Genomic DNA, 8545 nt, shown 5'->3' on the forward strand with positions numbered 1-8545 from the left:
TTATTAGTGATTTGAACCATAACAGGTGCCCTTCCCCAGTTGTCTGTTGGAATAGGTGAGCTGTAACACAACTTCCTTGATAAATCTATAAAATAGGCATAGCACAATCGGATAGCACATAACTGTAACAAGTCAGCTGTGAGATTTGTGTATGCTATGTCATTATTTCTTGTAGCTGTTTAGTATTTAGTATTTCTTAGTATTTTTCCTTTACTAATTTGAGTTATTGTTTCCTTAATTTCATTCAATAAGTAAATTAAGCAAGGGATTGCCTATTTCCCTGGCATAACCACATCCCCACTAATAATCAACTGTCACAGCACACTGATGACATTTGGTGTGCAGTTTGTGAGCAAAAGTCATTAAAGGTTGTGAGATGCATGAATTGGTCCTTGTTTTCCAGATCCATGGCTGCACTGTGGCAAACTGGTAGAGCACAGAAGCTTCATGAGAATGCCCCTCATCTGATTCTTCCTTGAATGATAATAGTAGCCTATAATCCCAACCCAGAAGATTTACTTCATAAATACGTAAACACTGAGAGGCAACACTGGACTATATAGTCTTCCCCTCATGTGCTGCAAGCAAGTGTAAGTGAAATATAGGCTTCTTGCACCCATTAAATAGAAGCACACTTAGAAAGGTGTAATTAATACTTGCTTTCCTAACACCATAAGTGCACTAAATGCTGGAAACAACAGCACTGTCTAAGTATTTTGTAACCCCTTAAAACTGCTAGTGAAATAGTCATTTACAAGCATTTTGTAACACCACTAAGCATAAACATATGAGTAACATGGGCAAACAAAGATATGTGATGTACTTACCCCAATGAAGTATGTAAAAGTATGTGCAAGCATTAAAATCTGCAAGATCAAAAGAAGGGATGGCATACAAAAGCAGGAGAGACATCTGAGGGAACCAGACTAACCCTGCAGAATAAGCAAGAAAGATGCCTGGCCAAACCAGAACAAGTTCTGATCCCCAGAATAGGAGGAACTATATCAAAAACAGATGAAATCACCTCTTTTCTTTAGAGGAAGGGGCTAGACAGCAGAAAGAAAGGGAAGAAAGAAGACACCAATTTAGGTTCCACTTTCTCTTGATCAATAACTCTCCAGCCTGTTTACCCTGATCTTAGTGATTAAGACCATCAAGGTCTTCATGTGGTGTTGTATACTCAAAGGTAATTTAGAATAAGCTAACTAAGGACTAATCATTTGAAAATGTGGTGTTAATGATTAGTAATGAGTAAGAACTCATAATTTACAATGTGCAGTGTTAATGAATATCAGTTTAGTAAAATGTTGTTTAGAAGTTTGAGACTGGCCTGATTTATTAGTCTTTTAAACATTCCCGTAATAGCAGTATCTAATTCCCTCACTGGTCCAAACATAAAAATGTGTATCCTTCTGAGTAAGAAATCCAGTAAAGCGGGCAGGAGACCTGCGTGGATGAGCAAGGAACTCCTGGCAAAACTCCAGCAGAAGAAGGAAGTCTACAGAATGTGGAAAAGGGGACAGGCCACTTGGGAGGAATACAGGGACGTGGTCAGAGTGTGCAGGGACGTGACAAGGAAGGCTAAGGCCCAGTTGGAATTAAATCTGGCAAGGGATGTCCAGGACAACAAGAAGGGCTTCTTCCAATACATCAATAGCAAAAGGAAGACTAGGGAAAACGTGGGCCCACTGCTGAATGGGGCGGGTGCCCTGGTAACAAAGGATACAGAGAAGGCAGAGTTATTGAATGCTGCCTTTGCTTCCGTCTTCACTGCTGAGGCCAGCCCTCAGGAATTCCAGACCCTGGGGACAAGAGAGGAACGCTGGAGAAAGGAAGACTCTCCCTTGGTGGAGGAGGATCAGGTTAGAGCTCTTTTGTCCAAACTGGACATCCATAAATCCATGGGCCCCGATGGGATGCAGCCACGAGTGCTGAGGGAGCTGGCGGATGTTATCGCTAGGCCACTCTCCATCATCTTGGCAAGGTCCTGGAGATCAGGAGAGGTGCCTGAGGCCTGGAAGAAAGCCAGTGTCACCCCAGTCTTCCAAAAGGGCAAGCAGGAGGAGCCAGGAAACCACAGGCCTGTCAGCCTCCCCTCCATCCCCGGAAAGGTGATGGAACAGCTCCTCTTGAAGGTCCTCACTAAGCATCTGGAGGACAAGAAGGTGATCAGGAGTAGTCAGCGTGGCTTCCAGTCTCCTTCGCTGGAGATATTCAAAACCCGTCTGGATGTGACCCTGGGAAATATGCTCTAGAGGACCCTGCCCAAGCAGGGAGGTTGGACTAGATGATCTCCAGAGGTGCCTTCCAATCTAAATCATTCTGTGATTCTGTGATTCTGTGATATGCATGTATATTCAGTTGAAACACAATACTGTACAGAATAGAGTGTCATTTCCTGAAATAACATTCAGAGACAAGTGTATTTTCCCATTCTCATTTTTATTGCAGGAAATGAATAAGAGGAGAAAACAGAAAACATTAAATGTAACTGTGAAGGCTTTTAAATATAATGACATTATAAAATCCTTTGACATGAGAGATTCTTAATGCAGCATTAGTGCTTGTGAAGGTGGAATCACCAGAATTAGCAATGTCATGCCATTCTATACCTAATACTACTTTTTCTGCAGCTAGTTAGTAAATTATTCTCTCTTATCACCATAAAAAAAATTCACCAGAAATTCACCATATATTACACCAACGTTCAAATGCAAAGCTTTGTATGGCTTCCTTGACCTGTTACCAGTATAATTTTGGTAACAAAATTAGGCCAAGTAAAGGCAGTGGTGTTATGCGCAAAATTAAGTGTTACTCAGCTTAAAAGGCGTGAAACTTATCCGAGAGTTTCCAATTTCCCATCTTATGACTTAAGTACTCTTTGTGATACTAGGTTGTGCATATTTTGATATGCACTTCAACGCCACTTTAACTTGCAATGTGTTACAAGCAGAAGAATTACTTAGGAGTTGAAGAGCATGCATCACCATGTGCTGTCACCACAGTATGGTAAATGCCTAGTACAAATGTGCTGTCACCACAGTATGGTAAATGCCTAGTACAAATACTCTAATAATGCCTGATAAGAGACTCCCGAGTAATTGTTAAATAATAGCAATTGGAAATGCCTTGTTTAATTATAACAATTTCTCACTTGTTTTGGAGGAGAACTCTAATTTAATATGATTACACATTTGTTAATATTGCAGAATAATCTCCAGGAGAGTGAAAATAGACACATCATGATTGAAATAGCTTTATAAATTAGAAAGAAAAACAGGTTTCCTTCCATAGAAAAAAAGTTGTATTGGTTGGGTTTTTAAAGTGATACCGTTATAAAACACCCACCAAAGGGCAAGTTGTTCAGATCCCTAGCTTATTCAGACAGGCACCTAGTGGAATTTTCTAAGCTGTCTTTGCACGTTAGGTGCTTGCACGGGTCACAGTTTTCATGACGATTTCTTCAACACTTTTAAGTCACAGGTAACATCTAAATGCTTTTTCTCTCTGATACTCAACAGTTTTTGAACATCTCCATAAACACTGTAGCTTTCATAATTTTAAAAGGGAAAATTATCTGTCAGAATTTTAAATATAACAGATAAAAAAGATTAGTAGATAATTATATATGTCTACACCAGCATTCTGGAGTAGCTGTTCCCAACTGTTCTGTAGGCAGACATCAATGTTTCTTTCTTGTCACAACTCCTGGCTGCTTTTAATTTTCCCCCTCCACCTCTGCCTCCTGCCTCTTCTCTTCTTCTTTCTATTCCATGCATCACCCAAATTTTTGGGGCACCTTACTTCAGATTAAAAAAAATATTATTCTATATGATTTTTACGTTTTAAGTCATTCAATTTCTAAGGAATAAATGTTGCCTGGATAATTAGTGAAGATATTCACCCTTAAAAAATGAATCAACACAAAGCTTTTAGGCATGCTCAGATTTCTTGTTGTTTGCCTGTAATACAGGCCATGTAAATTCTCCTGATTTCTAAAGATACAGCTGCTGCCCACTATCTTCTTCATTTTACCATATGGGCTTTGTTGCAACTCTTCCCTCAAGTTACTCATCATAAAAGAGCAGCTAATTCACAGTCTGTCTTCTGACACATTTTCACTGGCACTCATTTCTTTCCAACCAAAACTTCATAGCAAAGCTTCAACACATTAGCACCCTGGACTTTCTCTTCTCATATCTGAGTGTAGGGTTTTTGTTTTTTTTTTGATCCTCTCCTTACAGATGCAGAAGCTCCCTAGATGATCAAGCTAGACATTTCAATCTGGAATTTCTCAGCCATCTCTTCAGCTGGATAAGGCTGCATGTTATACTCTAGGTTGTATGTTAATATATGCCTGTCCACAGGACTTACATGGGATCCCCATGCAGTGGAACATTGGTTAATGCTACACAAGCAAAAGTAAAGCGACATCTAGTTCGTTGCTTCTGGTGACCTACCATAGCTTCCTCTGCTTGTACCACAGAGCACAAAGCTCTCAAATGGTTGAATTAAAATGAGAGACTGTGTGTCTACTATACAGCATTGGTAGACTTTAGGAAGGAAGGAATAAAGGAGGTAGTGAGACAGAGTCCTAAAAACACAAATTATGCTGTGAGCTTCTAACAACAGTTAATAAAGGTCAACATAAATAAGACAAAAATGAGTCAAAACTAATCTTGGTGCATTTTTACTACTCTTCACAGAATCACAGCATCATGGAATGACAGAATAGCTGAGGCTGAAAGGCATGTGTGGAGATCACCTAGTCCAGCCCACCTTCTCCAGCAGGGTCACCTAGAGCTGGTTAGCCAGGATCACATCCAGTCAGGTTTTAAATATCTCTGTGGATGATGACTCCACAGCTTCCCTGGGCAGTGTGCTCCGAAGTTCATCCAGCCTCACAGTGAAGATGTGTTTTCCTGTGTCTAAACAGAATTTCTTGTCTTTCAGTTCATGCCTATTACCTCTCATCCTGTCCCTGGACATGACTGCGAGCAGTACATATCCTGTACTCTTTACACCCTCCCATCAAGTATTTATACACATTGATAATACCCTCCTGAGTCTTTCTTCTCCAGGCTAAGCAGTCCCAACTCTCCCAGCCTCTCCTCATATGATAGATGCTCCAATCCTTTAATCATTTGTGTGACCCTTTGCTGGATTCCCTCCAGTAGCTGCATGTCTTTCTTGTACTGGGGAGCATGCAGCTGGGTGCAGCACTCCAGATGCGGCCTCACCAGGGCTGAGAAGAGGGGAAGGATCTCCTGCCTTCACCTGCTGACAAGGCTCTTCCTAATGTAGCCCGGGAGCTTTAGGCCACATTTGCCAGCAGGGCATATTGGCAGGCAAAGATTAAACTTGTTGTCCAGCAGGACCCCCAGGTGCTTCTCTGTAAAGGTGCTCTCCAAGTGGTCAGCCTCCAGCACGTACTAGTTTCTGGGGTTATTGCTTCCCACACTCCCCATTCCTGACAACTACAAGAAATCAGGACAGGAGTTCTGTAAAACTATGACATTATCTTTAAAGCAATAAATTTAGGGTTAGGTTTAGGGTTAGGGTTAGGGTTAGGGTTAGGCTAATTAATCAACACAAAGCTTTTAGGCATGCTCAGATTTCAAGTTTCCAAGCCTTTTAGATGCATATCAGTATTTGTCTTCAACTACAGGTGTGAGAAATGTACATTTGAACTAGAAGTTGAGTTGCTCAATTGTCACATGACTCCAGAATTTATAGATTCAGAATATCAGGATTCAAATATCAGTATATCTGTACCCTGAGGCTTTCAAGAGCTCCTAATACTTTCCTTATAGATGCCATCAGCTGTGGTATTCTCAGCACTTTAGGGAATCTTAGATTAATTCATTTCGGTCATATTCACTTTTAGACTCCCACACCAACAACGCATTACAGCAAAAATCTCAAGACTGTTTCAAAGACTTTCTACAGCTTGTGTTCTTTTAGATGCTTGCAGCATCCCCAGATGGCACTATGCCATAGAAATACTAAGAGAAAAGACACGGAAAAAGAAACTAAGTTATGTAAAATAAAAACAAATGCAACATTTTGTAGTGTTGATAAAAATAGAACTGAATATGCATATTTAAGCCAGGGCACACGCTACTTAAGGGCTGTTAATATCATTTAATTAATGTAAATCATCAAAAATCATCAAAATAATCATCTTTACTTAGAATTTTTTTTTCTGAAGATACTCTAGGAAGACTGTTTTATTATCATGTATATAGAAACTATAGATCACTTTAATGAAGAGCCCTGCCAGTGTCACTCACATTTCCCTGGGTCATCGTTGCAATAACCTAATAAATGCTAACTGCTAACTTAATCCAAAACACATTTTTCTGGACAATTTTCTCCATGCAACATCATATGTGTGTGTAGCTGGCCAATTTATTCAAAGTGGATAAATTATCTTCTAAAGTTATGTTAGTCATAAAATCATCAACAATCTGGTTGCAGCTCTTATGAAGGCATTATTTCTGTTAAAATTCTTGCTAAATGTGACCAAAAATGTATTTATAGCTTTCTTTGATCTATTTGTAGTGGTTGGTCACAAAATCACATCAAGAATATGTCTGTTAAAATAGAAAAGTGACACATAAAGATTTTAACAAGTGGCATTAACTGATTTATTTCTGTCCAGAATTGTTCTGTTATAAGAATTACTGATGAAGCTTTAAGAATTAGAAGATGCATTCACAAATGCAGACCATAATAATGGATATAAAAATAGAGATAAACAAAGAATAATAGAGCCTTCTCCTCCACAAAACACAAGCAGAACATCACTCTGCTTATTCATTACAACTTGGTTCAACGGACAGCTTAAGCATGCATGCAATTTCATTGCTCTCAGTCACAGAAAGACTTACCTGCTTACAATAAGATGCTGGCAGGGAATATATACTTAGGAACTTAGGAATTTCATTAAACTGTGTTTGCTAAACCTTGAGAGCTATCCTTTGCTAGAGACATGCTCAAGAAAAATTACGCGAATAACGTTCTTGGAATAAAATATTTTACCATTGAGCAGTTACCCATAAAAACAGAAGGTTAGGTAAGGTGTTCTCAACTCGATACAAAAGTCATAGCCTCAGTGAGGCAGAAGTGACTTTCAAGCTTTTAAGCTGGTGGGACCTCAGCAGGAAGATGCAGCAAACATCATGTTTCAGCGTGTCCTTCTCTTCCTGGTGTGCCGTGGTGTCAAGCTTGGTGGTAGTGTGCGTGAAGTCAGTGCTTAGCACAAAAGAGAAATAAAATCTTTTTGAGTCTTACCAAGCATTATGAAATCCTTATCCTTAAGGTAACAGCCACCCATGCGATAAGATCAAACAATACTTTTTTATCATTTTACCTCTCAGTCCAGGATATTCCTTAACTATTCAAAGTCGCTACCATACAAGTGAATGACCATCAAGTTGACATGGTCCTATTGAGAAAGTTGATGCTCCTTATTCCTGGATTTGACTCAGGAGGATCTAATAAAAAGTAAATTATTATTCGCTACAGACAATGTCAAAGCATCACGTGGAATTTGAATTATTCACTCACTGAAAAGCTTTGCAGTAAGAACAGACAACCAGACAAAAGATCAGCCTGCCACAGTAGGCAGCTCAGTGACAATCAATGCTCAGTGACAATCCTTTTTTTTTGGGCCAAACGTAGCCTGTTTTCTTACTTGGAAAATAAAGGGAGATAATTCTAAGATACTGAAATATAGCAATATATTCTCTCACTTTAAGTAGTGCTGTTATTCCATGCAAAACTGAAATATGAGGCAAGGGTGTATGTTAACAGCATTTTTAGTTCACAAGATTAGTTAAGTTTCAGTCTGGCTCTGAAAATCACACAATGAATGATTTTCCTTTGCAAAAGAGAGTCTAGAACACAGTTCAGATCAGATATAATTTGCATCTATCCTAGGATTTTATTCCTGACAAAGAACATGCTTCAGAGAATCATGTAATAAATCTCAGAAGGGGAAGAAATATAGGTGATTTCTATATGCCGCAGAGAGAGCAGAGTGGATTTTAAGTATTAAGTATATAATTTTCTTGCAAATACCTATATCAAACTTTTGAATCTGAATTTTATATTACATTTGATTTGTACTCAAAATAAAAAATCCAGGCCATCTACTCCTTAAATTTTACACTGATTATTATAGAATAAAAAAATTTTCCATTCAGAATGAGACTTTGATCAATCTTTTATTGTATAGATCACTACATTTGGCTTGAAAAGCTGCAGAGGCAGTTTAACAGCTTTTAACAGCTTATTCTGGTTATGAAAGTCAAACCAGGCTTTTAGTAATGAAAGATGTTCAGTAGCTATTCATTTCTTTTACCATAGCGGTGAATCATGAACTTGCCCATTGTCAGAATTGTGATAAATGCTTTCAAACTGTCTACAATTTTAGATCATTTCATTCTAGAAATGCCAAGCTAGTAACAATAATTCTGCAATTATTACAGTATTTTAATGGTTTCCCCTACTAAAATCTGAGGAGAAATAATGACGCAAG

The sequence above is a fragment of the Struthio camelus genome, chromosome 8, assembly GCF_040807025.1.
Source record: "Struthio camelus isolate bStrCam1 chromosome 8, bStrCam1.hap1, whole genome shotgun sequence".
Classification (NCBI taxonomy): Eukaryota; Metazoa; Chordata; class Aves; order Struthioniformes; family Struthionidae; genus Struthio; species Struthio camelus.